This window comes from Mytilus edulis, chromosome 13 (assembly GCF_963676685.1).
Source record: "Mytilus edulis chromosome 13, xbMytEdul2.2, whole genome shotgun sequence".
Lineage (NCBI taxonomy): Eukaryota > Metazoa > Mollusca > Bivalvia > Mytilida > Mytilidae > Mytilus > Mytilus edulis.
In genome coordinates this window covers 51482875-51499409 of record NC_092356.1, presented here as the reverse complement: position 1 = coordinate 51499409, position 16535 = coordinate 51482875, and the positions used below count along the sequence as shown (strand labels likewise).

Sequence of the window (16535 nt, the reverse complement as noted above, 5' to 3'; positions counted from 1 at the left end):
TACATACGTCAATTGTCTAAATACATCATCACGTCCAGACTAATTCAACAATGCAAAGTGTTAGATTTTTGACCCACTAAATTAAATTTAGTGCTTAATTGCGTAAATTTAAACCCTTCTATTGTTATTTTCTATCCTATATGATAATATTTAACCTTCATTGATCCTTTTTCAAACAAATTTCATAATCGTTTTTATAAAGTATTAGTAGACGACAAATACGGCATTGTTGAGCGTATTGAGCTTATAAATATTTGCATGGTTTTAGTCATGAAGCATTAGCAAACTAGGCCATTCCAATCATAATTCTTCTTTGTTGTCCAAAATGTTTCACCCCCATTGAAATGAAATAGCATTTATTAAGACCAAAATACATTTGGAGAAATAAAATAGGTTGTTAAAGTCTGATCAACGGTAAAAATGCAGAATTATAAAATCATATTGATATAAGTACTTATTTCTATACCTGATGATTACTAAATAAATCAAAAACCAACTGGTTTGGCCTATATGACATCGATTCCAGCCAGTGTTTGCTCATTTGAAACACTGACCTTTACCTGTTTGGCCATATAAAAGAGCTGGTCAGTCGTGGCGACGTCATCATTCCAATTTTACTGTTAGTTAGCGAAAGAGAAATAAATATGGGTGAATGGAAACAAGGACTTTTTGGCTGTTTTGAAGATTGCAGGACTTGTGTCATTGCCTATTTCGTACCATGTTTTGTGTTTGGCAAAAATGCAGAGAAAGTTGGGGAAAGTTGCGTCATGTGTGCACTGGCATTATACGTCCCTGGACTTAATTTTTATGCTGTAACTAAAGTCCGAGGTCTCATTCGCGAGAAGAGAGGAATTGAAGGAAGCTGTTTTAATGATTTGCTAATATGGTGGTTTTGTGGTTTCTGTGCTTTATTACAAGAGGCCGGCGAGGTTGAGTGGGATAAAGAGGGGCAGATAATGGCAAGGGAGTAGAGACGAGAAAATTGTTGTTTAGAGAGACAGATAATGGTAAGGGTGTTTAGAGGGGGAATATGGTATAGAGGTAGATACGAGTATTATCTTTATTGTAAAAAAAATAACTTTGCTCAAGTGATTTAAATTTATTATTTCCAAATTTACTGATTATTAAATGATTTAATTTTGGATGTAACAGGTCTTCTGATTAGCTGATTTTTTTTTTGTATCATCTCATGAACATTATTTTGTCACGTTGACGTTATCAACGTGTTTAATGATTTACTCTTTAAAGATGAATTTAGAATTAAATTATATGTGCTTACTGTTATATTTGTTCTGCCTATTCGAAATACCACCAAACATATGGTGCACACTTTTTAATATCCCGCTACGCAGGTTATTCAGTGTGCACCACATTTTTTTATGTTATTTCTTCATAGATAGAAAAAAATATTACAGTCATTCCTTAAATATGTTGAAAAATCATATCTTTTTTTGGTGTACATTATTATCAGATCTTATCATTTTCAACAGTTGCTTACGGATTTGATGTAAGGAGCGTCAAATTTTATAGGGTATTTGAAAATTGCAATTAGGTAAAAGCTTACTTTTTTGTTATTTTTTTCCATATTCTTTTGGTGAATTTGTTTAATTACTTTTCACAATGTGAAAGGGGTTTTGTTTGGTTTTGTTTGCAAAACCCCTCTGAATACGTCTACAGTCTAATATGTTTAGAGGTGGTCATTCCATGATCGTACACCGCTTTTAAACATACACTCAAAAGTTTGTTATCTTATTAGAGATAGCAATAACTAGAATGTGGTCTCATATTTCTGGTCAGTAATACTTGGATAGATGTTGTAATGGAGCTTTTTAGCGTACTTGTATTTTATATCATGTACATAATAATCTCGTGGAAACTGCTATAGTAAGGGGTACAACCATTTGTGCTTTACATATATAATTAATCAACTCATAATATCTTTAAATAATAATTATATTTCAAAACGCGATGCAGTGTAGATGATAACATTTATTTAATTAAATAGATTTAATATTGATGTCTAAAATATTATTTGTGAATTTGATTGAAGAATCAGAATCTGATAACAAATCTTATCTGTATCCAATGTAAACAAAGAATCACAATGCCCTGTAATTGGAAAAAAACCCATACCTTGAAATCGGTTAAGGGTTTGAGTTACCTAACCTTATTATAAACACAGGTGCGTGTTTAGCTTTCACTGTCAATTACGTTTTCTATCCTATACAGATAGCGACAGTCATTAACAGTGAAACATCATACGACCCACGAAACAAGCCCCCGTGTTCTCAAAAGCAATAGACAAAATGAGAAAACAATGTAAAGAGACCCTTTAACACCTTGTGGCTATACTTACACTAACGTGGACAGTTTTTTTTTATTACAAGTTGCAAGTTTGTTATTGCAATTTAAAAAAAATTAACAACGAAATTAAGTTGAATTTACATCACTGTGACAACGGAAACAGATGGAAGCTCTTCTAACAATTCTTTACCCCCCCCCCTCCCCTTTAAACATAAAATCAATAAATGGTTCGCCCTTTAAAGTTAAATCGTCTCTTCATCTTAATAGAAGACATACATGTATCATCTGTCGGCAAAGTCAAAAGCAGATGTTGTTTCTTTGACTATTATTTCTATCAAAGATTCCGTCTTACAAATTAAGCGCCCGGAATTCCGAACACTCAGTCTGTATTTTTTTATTTTTTTTTATGACGTTTACAAATGCATTATTGCATATAATGTATCGTGTTTTTAATTGGTAAAATGTCAAAATAGTCGGAGAAAGCAATGCGGTATGTGCCCTCTCCTGTATGTCCATTGGTGTTCTTACCATTTGTTCTTTACAGTTACCTTAATTAACGTAATTTTGTTTGAATAAATAAACAGTTACAAAGGTATGCGGATAAATGAGAAAAAGACAAGATTCAGCGGTTTTAATGACATGTAGTTTTGTGTTGTTGTGGATTTATGCTCTGGTCCAAAAAAATATTAAGAGACATATTTCAAATCAATGTGGGGGAGGGGGGCAAATAGTGTCCAGTGAATAGTCTCACAGTAAAAGGGTATCATTTAGTGAACTTTTAAGTATTGTCACAAGTCTAAAAGAAAAATAGAATTTTAAAAATAAGACCATTGACCGTTTCAAATACGACTTGATAAAATCCTTGGTGTAGACAGTTTAGTCCAGAAATTATTCATTCACACTATGCTTATAACTCTCTATTGATTAATGAAATCAGATAATACCATACGAATATAACAAAAAGTCCAGTGTCCGTTTGTCTCAATATCACGGCTTTATCCAAGCCTATTCATGACACGCCTATTTAGTTATAATTGCTCTAGATATTTACCAAATGTGCTTCAGACCTTTTTATTTTCCAGCCATATTTTTCTTACCTTTCTTGCGGACTTTGACAACGCATCATTTCTAAAAATATTTATTTCTGAAATTCCTGTGTAAGTATTGTGTAGTTTATCTTGATAAATACACAGGTATTGGCAAGGTTTATGAGCCGTCATAATAATGACCACATTTGAAAGTTTAAATGATGATAACTTTGTAGGTATATTATTAACCTACTTATTACCTTTATTAGAGTTTTATCAAAAATTTATCTTACAGTCTTTCGCAATATGTAAACTTTGTACGTAGGTGTAAGTAGTCTTGTGTAATGTTTAAATAAGAAGATATGTGGTAAGCTTTACATTCTTGTTACAATTTGAATAAATTTATGTGTTTTGATGGTTTTTTTTATCAGTTTCTTTGTTTTTTATCAGTTTCTTTATATATTAATACAATTAAAAACATACTATTGTTCAGTGCATACATATAATTAACAGTGACAAATGGCGGCTAAATACAATGAACCCATTATAATACCCGTTTCCTTGTTACAAAAAATAAGGCAAAAATTCATTTTCTATTCTTATCACAATAGAGCTAATTATTCAGATCTATTTCTATGGTGCTACGCTAATAACAGTTTACTGTAAAAATCATCTAATTTATAGTATTTCCCATAATATTAACCACATATGCATACCCAGGTTAATCATGTGACTTGAAACATTCAGTTTATCAGTATTGACTTTCTTCTTTAAGCCAATCAAATTTCACGTAAACTACTGGTATAAATAAGGTGGTATCTTCAGGTTACAGGTGTCATCTGTCTTGTAAGCTTCATACACGGGGACTGTACATTTATTAACTAGACAAAATGGGTGAATGGCAGCATGGTTTATTTGGATGCTTTGATGATTGTAAAACCTGCATCATTGCATACATAGTTCCTTGTTATGTATTTGGAAAAAATGCAGAAAAAGTTGGAGAAAGCTGTATTATGTGTGCTTTGGCTTTATATGTCCCCTTCCTTAATTTCTACGCTGTCACAAAAGTTCGTGGATTGATTCGAGAAAAAAGAGGGATAGAAGGCAGCTGTTTCAATGACTTAATCATGTGGTGGTGTTGTGGTATCTGTGCTCTTGTACAAGAGGCCCAAGAGGTTGGCTGGGATCAAGAAGGCCAACTGATGGCGAGAGAATAAAATAAATATCTACAGGTAATTGTAGAAAGATCTCTTAATTTCATTTCATGTAGAGAGAAAAATCAATATCTACAGGCAATTGTAGAAAGATCTCTTAATTTAATTTTAAAGTTTCTTATGTTTTAAATAGTATTTTGGAAATTGAGGTTTGATATGACAGGAAGGCTAGTTGTGGATGAGCGCTATCATCTTGTAGCGGTAATTGCTTTTGGCTTAAAACTTCCTGCTTCCAAAAAAACTAAAATGATATTTTTATGCAACCTATTACTGTGTCTCATTTGTTTTGAAATTTATTTTTAACCAGGACTATGAGACACTGGTTGATAATACTTTGCCTTATTAGGGAAAAAGATAAAAAAAAAAAAAAAAAAAAAAGAATATTTGAATTTGCTTACAACGCAAAGCACTATAATCATGTTACGCACTGTAAATTTTAATAGCAGTTGATTTGTTGATTTATCACATTTATGTGAAAATGAATTTAAGCTACATTTACGTTTTAAAACTGACATGTTGCATACGTATTAATTTCTTGATAATACAATCGAAATTTTAACAAAATATTATCCTAAACCGGTTTTTCTCAGCTTTTCTATCATATCTTAAAAGGTCACAAACAAAGAGGTCAATTACATATGGGCGTAGACCGTGAACTTTCGATAAAGAGTTAGTACTATAGGTTTCACTTGAGATGTGGTGATGGTTTTAAGGTTTACAATTTACTGTATCTGTTTCAAAACAAGACACAACGATAATTGAGATTTGAAAAGTAACAGTTTTCCTAAAATATTTCTTGAATGGAAAACATTGCCGTTGAAACCGGTATCCTCTTTATACTTTAAAGTAAAATCTATGTTTATCTCGTCTTCATAAAACATAGAAGTTTCTTTCTACGTCACTATTTTTGTAAGTACAGACGTTAATACTCCTTTGAATATAAAAGTAAGGAGATGTGGTATGATTGTTAATGAAACAACTATTAACCAGAGTCCAACGAAAACTCCTGAGTACATATTCCTGAATTGTGACACACATAAAGAATTTGTTAAGGTTACGGATGTATTTAGGCGTTTAAGGTTACTCCCTTTTTATATGACAGCGGTGAAACATCGCAACATAAGATAAAACTGTAAAAATCAATTGGAATAGCACAAAAAAAATAGCATAAAGACAATATACCTACAGTACAGATCGAAGTGTACTCGCAGTTTCTAAATAAAATCAATTAAAATGTCATTAAAAATTATAAATGAATAACGTTTTACCATACGAAAATAACTATCTGTAAACTTTAAATTGATTTAGCAAACAAACAATCGTCACAAACAGTTTGAGAAAAGCCCGACCTTGTGTAATGCCACACTTATACGTACTTTGTTTCGACAGGATGTAGAGCACAAGTTTTCATAACAGTATAGCAAATATATTAAGTTCTGTTTCGATGTATTACAGACCAAAGCAATGTAAATGCCGATAAAGAAAACAATATTCAAAGATCTTTTTGTATGTAGTGTTAAATTGAGTACCTTTAAAAACAATTACCAACAAGGATCAATGAGTTAACATGGATCGTATCTACATAAAAGGGTTCTTTAAACAACATCTCTGTAAAACTCAGGATGTGCTATCCAATTTGTAGTAAGGATACTGAAGGTACGGAAAACTTTCAAACCAAATCGTTTTTCTAAATAAAAAGAATTTTTGATCATCTGTTACAAAATTAGCATAAATGTACGATAGATATATAAGGGCTTTCTATTAAATGGCACAGGCTTTCTGTATACCATGTGTTGATTGTTGGTGTTTGTTTTGTGTGTACGACTGATTTTCGGAGGAGTTGGGAAATTGTGGTTGATTTAGTCTATAGTTTAAGCATATTTCATTTTCCTAAAAGAGGAATAGGTTAAACACAAGTTTTGTTGAGAATTTATTTTTGGAGATTCGCGTTTTACTTTTTATGTATAATTCCAAAGATTGCATTTTGGGTATTATTGTGAAACAAATCATATCCATGTATCCTTTCTTTTCAATTGCATGTAGCAGTTTCAGAAATAAATACTATCCGAAGTTTTCATATAGGGAAGAAATGCAAACTTGATATCCTTACGATACGTGTTCTTTGTGTTGTTGTGTTTTTCGCTTCCTTGCCGATTTACAATTAATAGAACAAAGCCTTTTGTTAATTTTCCAGTTTTCAACAATATGCATATGTAATAAGAGATTGTTAAACATCCCCTTCTTATAGCTAGTGATAGGATATTACTTTCTAAAACGGTATCTATCGGAAATCGATTGTACGTCAACTTGAGTTGAGAAATTCTTCATTTTTTTCAAATATACAAGAATCGATCGGACAATTGAAATTAATAACGTGAATAATAAGTATTGAAGGGTGGATATTTATATCAATCCCCGTTAGGCCGATATATTGATGTGTTTATGAAATTATTCGATACGAGACTTCACGTGCTAGTGCATTGTCAAACCGGTAGTCAACAGGAAGATATGTCAACCATAACTAGAATACATTATCCTGTTTTGAACCTACTATTGTCTTTAATCTTAACCTCATAGCAAACAACAACCATAATGATTAATCTTTATATTAACCGAACCCTGATATGCTCGTACCCAGTGCATTTCTCAAATTCTGTGGTAAATCGTTGTGTGCAACGGTGTGGTTAATAAGTCACGACAGCTTACGCTATTTCAAGTTTCACCATACTACTAGGTTGCGTCATGTCCGGGTTACGTTTTATTTTAAAAGGGAGTATGCCTTCATAAAATTAAAAGTCAAAACTCGTTTATCGTTTATCTAAATTTGGCAAGTGAAGTAATATTTCCTTAATATCTATATTAAAGTTATGCAATATTTCCCTGTTCCCTATAGTAGACTAAGTAGATATATAAAGTGATAAAGTGGGTAATGTATGATAAAGAGAGTATTATGCGGCATTGTGCTAATCAGTTCAGGTGTCATACACTGACCACATACCAGATCCTCGGCCTACGCTTTAAACTCTTTCCAGGTCATATCGTATGTTAAGAGTTGTGCAATGATATTTATCTAAAATGTTGGTCATTTGATATAAAGATATCGGGTATCTTTTAAATACGGATCACATGATAGAAAACACCTTCCCAAAGCCGGAAAAACCAGCTTTGTCGAAAGGATTTACAAGTATCTAAATAAAAAGAAATGTGTTCTACTAGTATATCAAAACTAAAAATGTTTTGAATATGCAGCAGTCTCCAATAAAACGAGTAAAAAAATCAAAATAATGATTGCTACCCTGCTTTCGTTTTAACACTTACACTGAATGAGACTCAATTGATATTGACTAACTCTTGTGGTCTGGTTTTCCTCAAGTTTGTTTTGTTTAAAAGACATTAATACATCCACCCAGAAATTCGCAAGCTTTTTGTCTAGGAAATTCAACAAACAATATAAAGTTTGGTACATATCAACCTAGAATGACATCAAGCTGAACTTCATATGCTTTGGTGCATGCATTAATATCAATGTGCTTTATTAAACTTTCATTGTACAGTGATAAAAGAAAAGTCATGGTGTGCTCTTATATCAACCCTTTAAACCTATAGAACCATCAAAAAGAAAGTTAACTTGCATTGATCATGATTTTATTATGCCAAAACATGTCAGCATCAAGAACCATTAAGTTATATATAGTTTACTTGAATGCCCCATTGGTTTGAATCTTAACTCACAAACATCTTATCCAATCAAATTTCTGTGATTTCTTGGTATAAAAGAAAACACATATGTTTACATCTAATAGATTCATAGCAACTACTATTACTTAAACCTTGGGATACAACACAGGTTGTGAAACTAAGAAAATGGGTGAATGGCAAAATGGTCTCTTTGGATGTTTTAACGATTGTAAAACCTGCATATTTGCGTATTTTGTCCCTTGTTTTGTCTTTGGAAAAAATGCAGAGAAAGTTGGAGAAAGTTGTATCATGTGTGCTCTGGCAACATTTGTACCAATTCTTAATATCTATGCTGTAACAAAAATCCGAGGGAAAATCCGTGAACAGAAAGGAATAGAAGGGAGTTGTTGCAATGATTTGTTAATTTGGTGGTTCTGTGGTCTATGTGCCTTAGTACAAGAAGCACAAGAAGTTGGCTGGAACCAAGACGGTCAAGCGATGGCTCGAGAATAAGAAAAATAATGAAATTGTTGCATGAGGTAACATATAACTATGACAACAGAATGTAGTCAAATATTTATGCAATTTCTTTTTATTTCATTCAAAAGCATTGCACATAGATAAAAGTCATTATTTTTCCCATATAACCAATATTAGTTGATGCAAATTTGAAGAGTTAAAAACTATTGATCTGAAAAAATAAAAATGAAAATATAAATCTTTTGCCCACAAAGAGCGAACATGATGTTCAAAGAGTCGATCTTAGGGACTTTCCGTTCATAATTTGTCTCGGAGTTCGGTAGTTTTGTTATTTTACTTTTGTCATGTCTGTTTGTCTTTAAAAATGGTTACTGTTCTTGTTCATAGACAAAAGATACGAGCGATGTGGTCTTTTATTACCATTCCCAATGCGCGATAGCGGACTCTTTGACAATGACAACAACAAAAAAGCGATTGTAAAGACCTTTACATATAAGAATAAAATGTTGAATTTTCAGTTACAAATTTATAAAATTACAATACTTGTGAAAGACTAAATATAGTATTTATCATCAATTTGCAGAGAAATATTAACTTCAGTTGTGTATGACTTGCATGTATGCATTTTTGTAATGGAAATTAGACAAACAAACAAACGCCTTGCAAGATATAACTTGAGATAAACAAATGTTTTTATATATTTTATACATAAAATTGAGAATGGAAATGGGGAATGTGTCAAAGAGACAACAACCCGACCAAATAAAAAAACAACAGCAGAGGGTCACCAACAGGTCTTCAATTTAGCGAGAAATTCCCGCACCCGGAGGCGTCCCTCAGGTGGCCCCTAAACAAATATATACTAGTCCAGTGATAATGAATGACTGAAACTGAAAATGGCAAGATTTGCAAAGAAAATAAAACTAAATAAATTCGGTGCGTTCGAAGCTCCTTTTCGGGTATACCGTTATAAGGAACATTCTAATCCCAAAGTTTGAAAGCCAAGGATTTATAAGTTCATGCATACGTAAAGAGTTATATATCCCAGTGATAAGAGACATACTGTTCCTAATGTTCCATACAACAGAAACAACGCATAAATGCAACACATGCCTTAGCTCACGTCTTATGCTATAGCATATGTCTTAGCATAACTGCACCACATGGCAATTAAACTAACAATTTGATATGCTCGTTACAATAATGTATAGCAATATGAAATTAAACAACCCAACTCTATCAATTTATTAAAAAAAAAACAATAACGTTTGTATAAAAAAAAACCAAAAGCATTAAGTTAAGCTTTGAAGTTTAATATGACATGCGCCGCGAGTTTTAATACAATAATGGACACAACTCTACTACACTGCTTTGGGTTTATAGCCTTCGATGTTATAAATAATTGAAACCTCATATAAAGGATGATTATACTTTTAATATCTTGACATCTCCTTGATAAGATACTAGCCTATACTTAATACAAATAAGCCTCTTCATGTACTGTGATTAACCCGGCATTTTGATTTCTAAGCCTCGTGTCAAGACATGTCCGGCTAGCAGCATTCGATATTTTTAATACTGATGTTTGTACAAATAATAGATAACCCAGTTACCAATAGTAATAGGGACAACAAATGTCAACAAGCGACAGATCGTAACTGTTATTGATTTTGAAGGATATGCTTTGATCATTGCAGGTGCCCTGTAAATTATTTTTCAATTACAGCTATACGTCATACATAAATATATAGGTTTATGATTTATAATTGTTTAAAAAAGGTATTACATAAAGTGAATTTCTGTGCAAACATTAAGTTTTTTCATTGCAAATTTTTATACCTGACAATTATCTCTTAAACCTTTTAGCGCTATCAAACATATTTTTAACATGATTTACTACCCTGTTATGCTCTCTAACCTATTGTTATTCTATCCTAAAAATACGGATCTTGAAGTTCAATGTTTATACTTAAAGTCGCGTGTTGAATACACCTGTCACGCATGTTTTTAGTATGGTCTAGAGTCACTTTGGTCACTTTTCATTATAGTACAATAGTAAATGCTATGCTGTTGTGGAACCAATTGGCATGATTGTGTATTTGCTTAAAACGCGAATTGTATACAATGTAGTTCGTTATAAATCAACATAAATAATGTTTCTGTATTTGTTGTTTCTTTTGCTTTGAAATCTGCACCAAATGTTCTGTAAAATCAGTTGTTCTTTATCGGTTCCATGCTTAATGACGTTGTTGTCAATGACAACAAACTTTTGGTTTTTCTAAATCATCATGGAAAAATAATTTCTCTGAACGTATATTAAAACATGCCTTGTATTTGTGTTAGTGAGTGTGAAAAACGTGTTGCTGCATCTAATATACGATTGATACCAAAGCCGGTTAGGAATTTCACACCCTATTACCGGCCATCATTACTACAGATATAATTTGACCGTTGTTACCAATTACCATTGGAAACAATTTTATTTACTATTGTAAACAACAGGTTTTTTCGTCTGATGTTCCGAATGCTTTTTCAATACAATATGATTAGAAATCGTGTACAACAGCTTTTGATTAGTAAATTGTACTGCATATGTAACAGTATAAATTTTATACTGTTGCATATGCAGTGCTAATGGTGTGAATTTAGGCCTGTCTTGTTTAGAGTGTGCAAGGTCAATTCTTTCTAGCATGCAGGTTTTCCAAAATTTTACTGATACATGTATATATATACAATTTGATATGATGCATTTTTTTTTGGACAAAACACGTTTTCATTATTCGAAATCGATTACTATGTTAATGTCGAAAACAAGTTGAAACATTTTTACACATTAATCAATTAGTCAATCGGTTTATAACAATGAGGATGGATATTTCAATGTATATTAATTTGATCCTTTAAAACGAACAATTGGTTTCTGTAAAATAAATACAAAGATTTGTTAAAGCTATTCCAATATTCAATATTTACAGAATAGAGGACAGATAAATTGATTAGGAACTGAAAAACTGCGGTCCATTAACCTTTGACAATAAAATGACATATAGATGAGTGAACTTTTCAGGGGTAAAATGAAGGGAGAGATGTGAAGTTTTAAAAAAGAAATCCATTCAAAGTGGAATAGAACTGAAAATTCGAAAATTTGCAGCAAATTGCAACAAATGCGCAGCTTTTCTAAGAAGTGAGCATTACATCATTTTAATGATTTTACTCATATATATTTATATATACCCTTATGACACCCTATGCTCTTATCAAAGGATCATAAATAAAATAAATCCATTTATTATATTCTTAAAATCTTGATAAAAAGTCCATCTGGGTCGCCATGAACGACTACGACAACAATCCTCAATATTCAATAAATAGGTTGTTACAGTTGGTAAATGTTAATCTATGCATGAAGCTGGGCTCGCTTCATCGAATCTATAAAATACGTTAACATGAAATATGTACTTAGTTAAATCTGTTTCATTATGATGGTTTTGTAAATGATATACATTTTAAACGTAGTCTCTCTCTCTCCTCTCTCTCTCTCTCTCTCTCTCTCTCTCTCTCTCTCTCTCTCTCTCTCTCTCTCTCTCTCTTCTCTCTCTCTCTCTCTCTCTCTCTCTCTCTCTCTCTCTCTCTCTCTCTCTCTCTCTCTCTCTCTCTCTCTCTCTCTCTCTCTCTCTCTCTCTCTCTCTCTCTCTCTCTCTCTCTCTTGCTGGATTTACCACTCTCTCTCTCTCTCTCTCTCTCTCTCTCTCTCTCTTGCTGGATTTACCAGTCATGACATAGTTTACATTGTTGACTATGATTTTCAATGATAGCGATCCATTCTCCAGTTTATGCTTAATTAACACACAATATATAAACGTCGAAACATATCTCTTTCCTTCTCCTACAAGATCAAATAAGAATACTAATAAAATGCATATCTCTCTCTTTCTCTCTTTCTCTTTCCTCTCTCTCGCTTGATTTACCGTTAATGTGAGAGTTTACGTTGTTGACTATGGTTTTCAATGATAGAGATCCATTCTGATCCATTTTCAATTTTATGCTTAACTCAAGATTTATTCGAAGCATCTCTCTCCCTCTCCGACAAAATCAACACAGCATACTTAAAATTCACCTCTCTCTTTTTCTCACTCTTGCTAGATGTAACAGTAATGACAGCGTTAACATTGTTGACCATGGTTTACAATGAGGAAGATAATACAAGGACACAAAAAAGTTCATTGTTTAACGTTCAAAAGTAACCATTTTCATTTTTCTCTTTTCAGCACTGCAATCCTTTAGACGAAGAAAAGGCACTGATTGAACTTCGGGATGGAATCAGGAATTCTTTAACTGTGATATATACATTTTTACTCGATTTCTTTATGTATTCTATGAATTGGACTTTATCGGACTTTTACTCATTTAAATTTAGAATTAATTTACTGTTAGACGAACAACAACATTTTCTATAAAGGATTGTTTAGTGACATTTATGGATTATACAACGTCCATGAAGAACATCTCTATGCGTTATTCAAATTTATAGTATTTTTATATTTCTAACTATATTGATTTTAATTTTGTAATTGATTACAAATTAAAGTTTTTGTTTTTGTAATAAAATTTGCTATATTTCAGTAAATGTTTATATTAAACACAAATTGAGAATCTTCAATTAACTTCTTAAACTATACAAATACAACAAATTAGAGGGCAATAAAGGCGAATTAAAAAAAAAATCTTCCATATAGAAATAAGGCAATATGGTATGATAAATAAGTCAACTATGATCCACCAAAGTTACAACGAAGTGGATGTAAGCAATTATAAGCAACCGCACGGCCTTCAACAATGAGAAAAACCCATACCGTAGAGTCGGCTTTAATAGACCACGACATTAAAAAATAGGAATCAACGCAATTGAGACTAATGGCCTAATATATTCATCATTGAAGAGTGAGGACATCAATGGACAGGATAGAAAGATAGAAACAAAGCAAATAATACTACTACGGCTGAATCTATTAAAATGCTTAAGCTTTCTTTATTGTTACATCTTCTGGATAAAAAGGAAATGATTTGTATCCGTTAATGAGACAACAACCCAACAACACAAAATGACATCTTGAGGTCAACAATCGATTTTCAACAAAAATGTAGAAACAGTATGTCGTGCTCTAAACTGCCAACGTTCTAGACTGAGTAGTAAAGAACATACTTTGCTCATTGTTGAAGGCCGTACGGTGACCTATAGTTGTTAATGTCTCTGTCATTTTGATCTCTTGTGGACAGTTGTCTCATTGGCAATCATACCACATCTTCTTTTTTATATATACAACACAAACCAAAAACCATTAACCAAGGCTTTTCTATCTCAGGAATCGATAACCTTAGCTGTATTTGGAAAAACTTTTAGGAATTTTTGGGTCCTGCATGCTCTTCAACTTCGTACTTTATTTGGCCTTTTCACCTTTTTTTTTAATCGAGCGTCACTGATGAGTCTTTTGTAGACGAAACACGATTCTGGCGCAAATACAAAATTTCAATCCTGGTATATATGACGACTTTTTCAAAACTTATCTTCTGATCATACAAGTTGAAAAATGAATAAATTGTCAATTATTCAGCAAAAATATGTTGTGACCGTAATTCAACACAAAAATACCCACTGAAAAATAAAGAGAGAGATATCATATTGCATCTAATTAAAAACTATTAAAGGCCACATAATTGATTGTAAACTAGAAAAAAAAACATAATGGAAATAGCTTTTTGCACGGATGGTTACCAGTAGAAGACTTGTTATTACTGTTGTAGCAACGTCTGTCAACATAGTCTCCCACATTGCTGCATAATCTAGATCATAGGGAAACAGATAGATATAAGTCATCCTTACACCACAAAGTGTTTAAGTTCGATTAGTTGTCTAAGCAAGTAATGTCATTAACTAGAACCGTCACTTTTTTTTTTATCTTAAAAAAGTTATCATTTTTTATGAAATGCAGTATACATTGTTGCATTTTTGGCATCACTGTTCTCAGTTGTATGAGAAAAAAATAATTGCTGAGATTCATTGATTTTAAAACAATCAAATAGTTTAACATATGAATTTCTTGTCGGTAACATTTTAAAATATAATAAATTGATAGAAAGGCACAGACACACAAAGACATGCATAATTGACATGTGGCCAATATATCTATGAAAAATGCGAAAAAAGGTTAGGTTTCTCAAATCATAATTGAGAAATGTCAAGAATGTCAATGAGTTAATCACAAATGAAAAATGTACATCAAACTTCTTTTAACTTGACTTTTAAGGAACCTTACTATATCAAAGTACTTCTTACGTATACCTAGAAATTAAAAACGGATTTTTTGTAAATCTGATTTTAAACAAGTGCGTTGTAAAGTTGCTACGTTTAGTACTACAGGATGCTTGTAATTGATAAAGCAACAGGATATATAACGACACAAATAAAGGAAACACTCCGGAAACACTCCCCAGCCAATTGGTTTATATCGCGTAAATCATAAGTATGTTTATGGTATTTTAAATTGTTGACTTAACATAAATTTTATAGTCCATAATTACCTGACGTTATTTGTATTCAAATCTCGTTCCAAAATATCATGAAATATTTAAACTGGAGATATAAACATGACAAATAGATTAAATTAGTTTGTATATTTGTATTTAGCTTATAATTTTGCACGCGGAAGATATACGGGTTTGCGTTCAGTCCTGACATATCTGTTATATTTAGATAGATAAAAGGAGATGCCGATTATACACCTAAGAACTAGACACACCATTCCATAACACACACACACACACAATTTAAAAAGTTACATATATGGTTAATCATTATATTCGATTCATTTTTAAAAGCTACAAAAAGACAGGATTGACTATCCGGAGATGAATAAAAAATAAGACTTGCCATGTTTATCCATCAAGTACATTGAGATTTGTATATGGACCCTGGGTATTAAAAAGGTTTGTTAAATATGTTGTAAGCGTGTGATGAACAATATCCTTCTGAAAATAGTGTTTGCATGTAGCCTGCATTTCAAGCCGTTCAGACTGTTTTGACAATTTGTGGGAATACAATAAGGGCTTTTGACAAAATAACTTATAAAAACGAGGCAGTGGTATAACAAAGCGATGACCAATAACCATGAGTCAGAAGAAAAACTTTCTACTTCATAGACAGTCAAATCGAAAAACGACAAAAAGACAAATAAAAATTTACAAAACGAAACTTAAGATTGAACACGACGGAGCACACACATAAGCACAGTTTTTATTACAGATACAAACATGTTCAGTGTAACGCATACTGGAGGTTTAACTTGAATGCTTCGTTGACCAAATGACCAAATGATTTACACATTTGTTGTTCTGATGATAAAACCGCCGGGTGTGTCAGACAAATGTCTCCACCAAAGAAAGAAACAAAACGAATGGAACAATGGAACGAAAACATTTCAAATCATATCAATACTGCCATGAATATTGATTTGTGCAACAATGATTTTCACCAGTGTACCACAATAAAACTCAAAGGCTAAACATGTAATGTATAATTTTGCAAGAAAAGCAAACATCTTAAAGCCTAGCGAATATAAGGCTGAAAAAAGATGCTTTCTAAGGAAAGAAATGCAATTGTTTTGCTCACAGCTGCTGGTTTCAATACAAGAAGAATACCACAGTAAAGTTTACACAATATTGCCAGAGAAAACTTTTGTATATAGTTATCTATGTCCTCATTCGAAGACAGATATTTAATAATGCATTCCAACTTCAGGTTAGGCTATTCAAACAGTTTCTATTATAGGATTAT

General features: G+C 32.1%; 1 long non-coding RNA gene across 1 annotated transcript; it reads left to right on the top strand.

The window, feature by feature from the left end:
* Positions 1-1021: 1021 nt before the first annotated feature.
* LOC139502272 (uncharacterized) lies at positions 1022-13350 on the top strand. Its single transcript, XR_011658770.1, has 2 exons — positions 1022-4564; positions 12973-13350. It is a non-coding gene; the product is annotated as an uncharacterized lncRNA (long non-coding RNA).
* The last annotated feature ends 3185 nt before the right edge of the window (positions 13351-16535 follow it).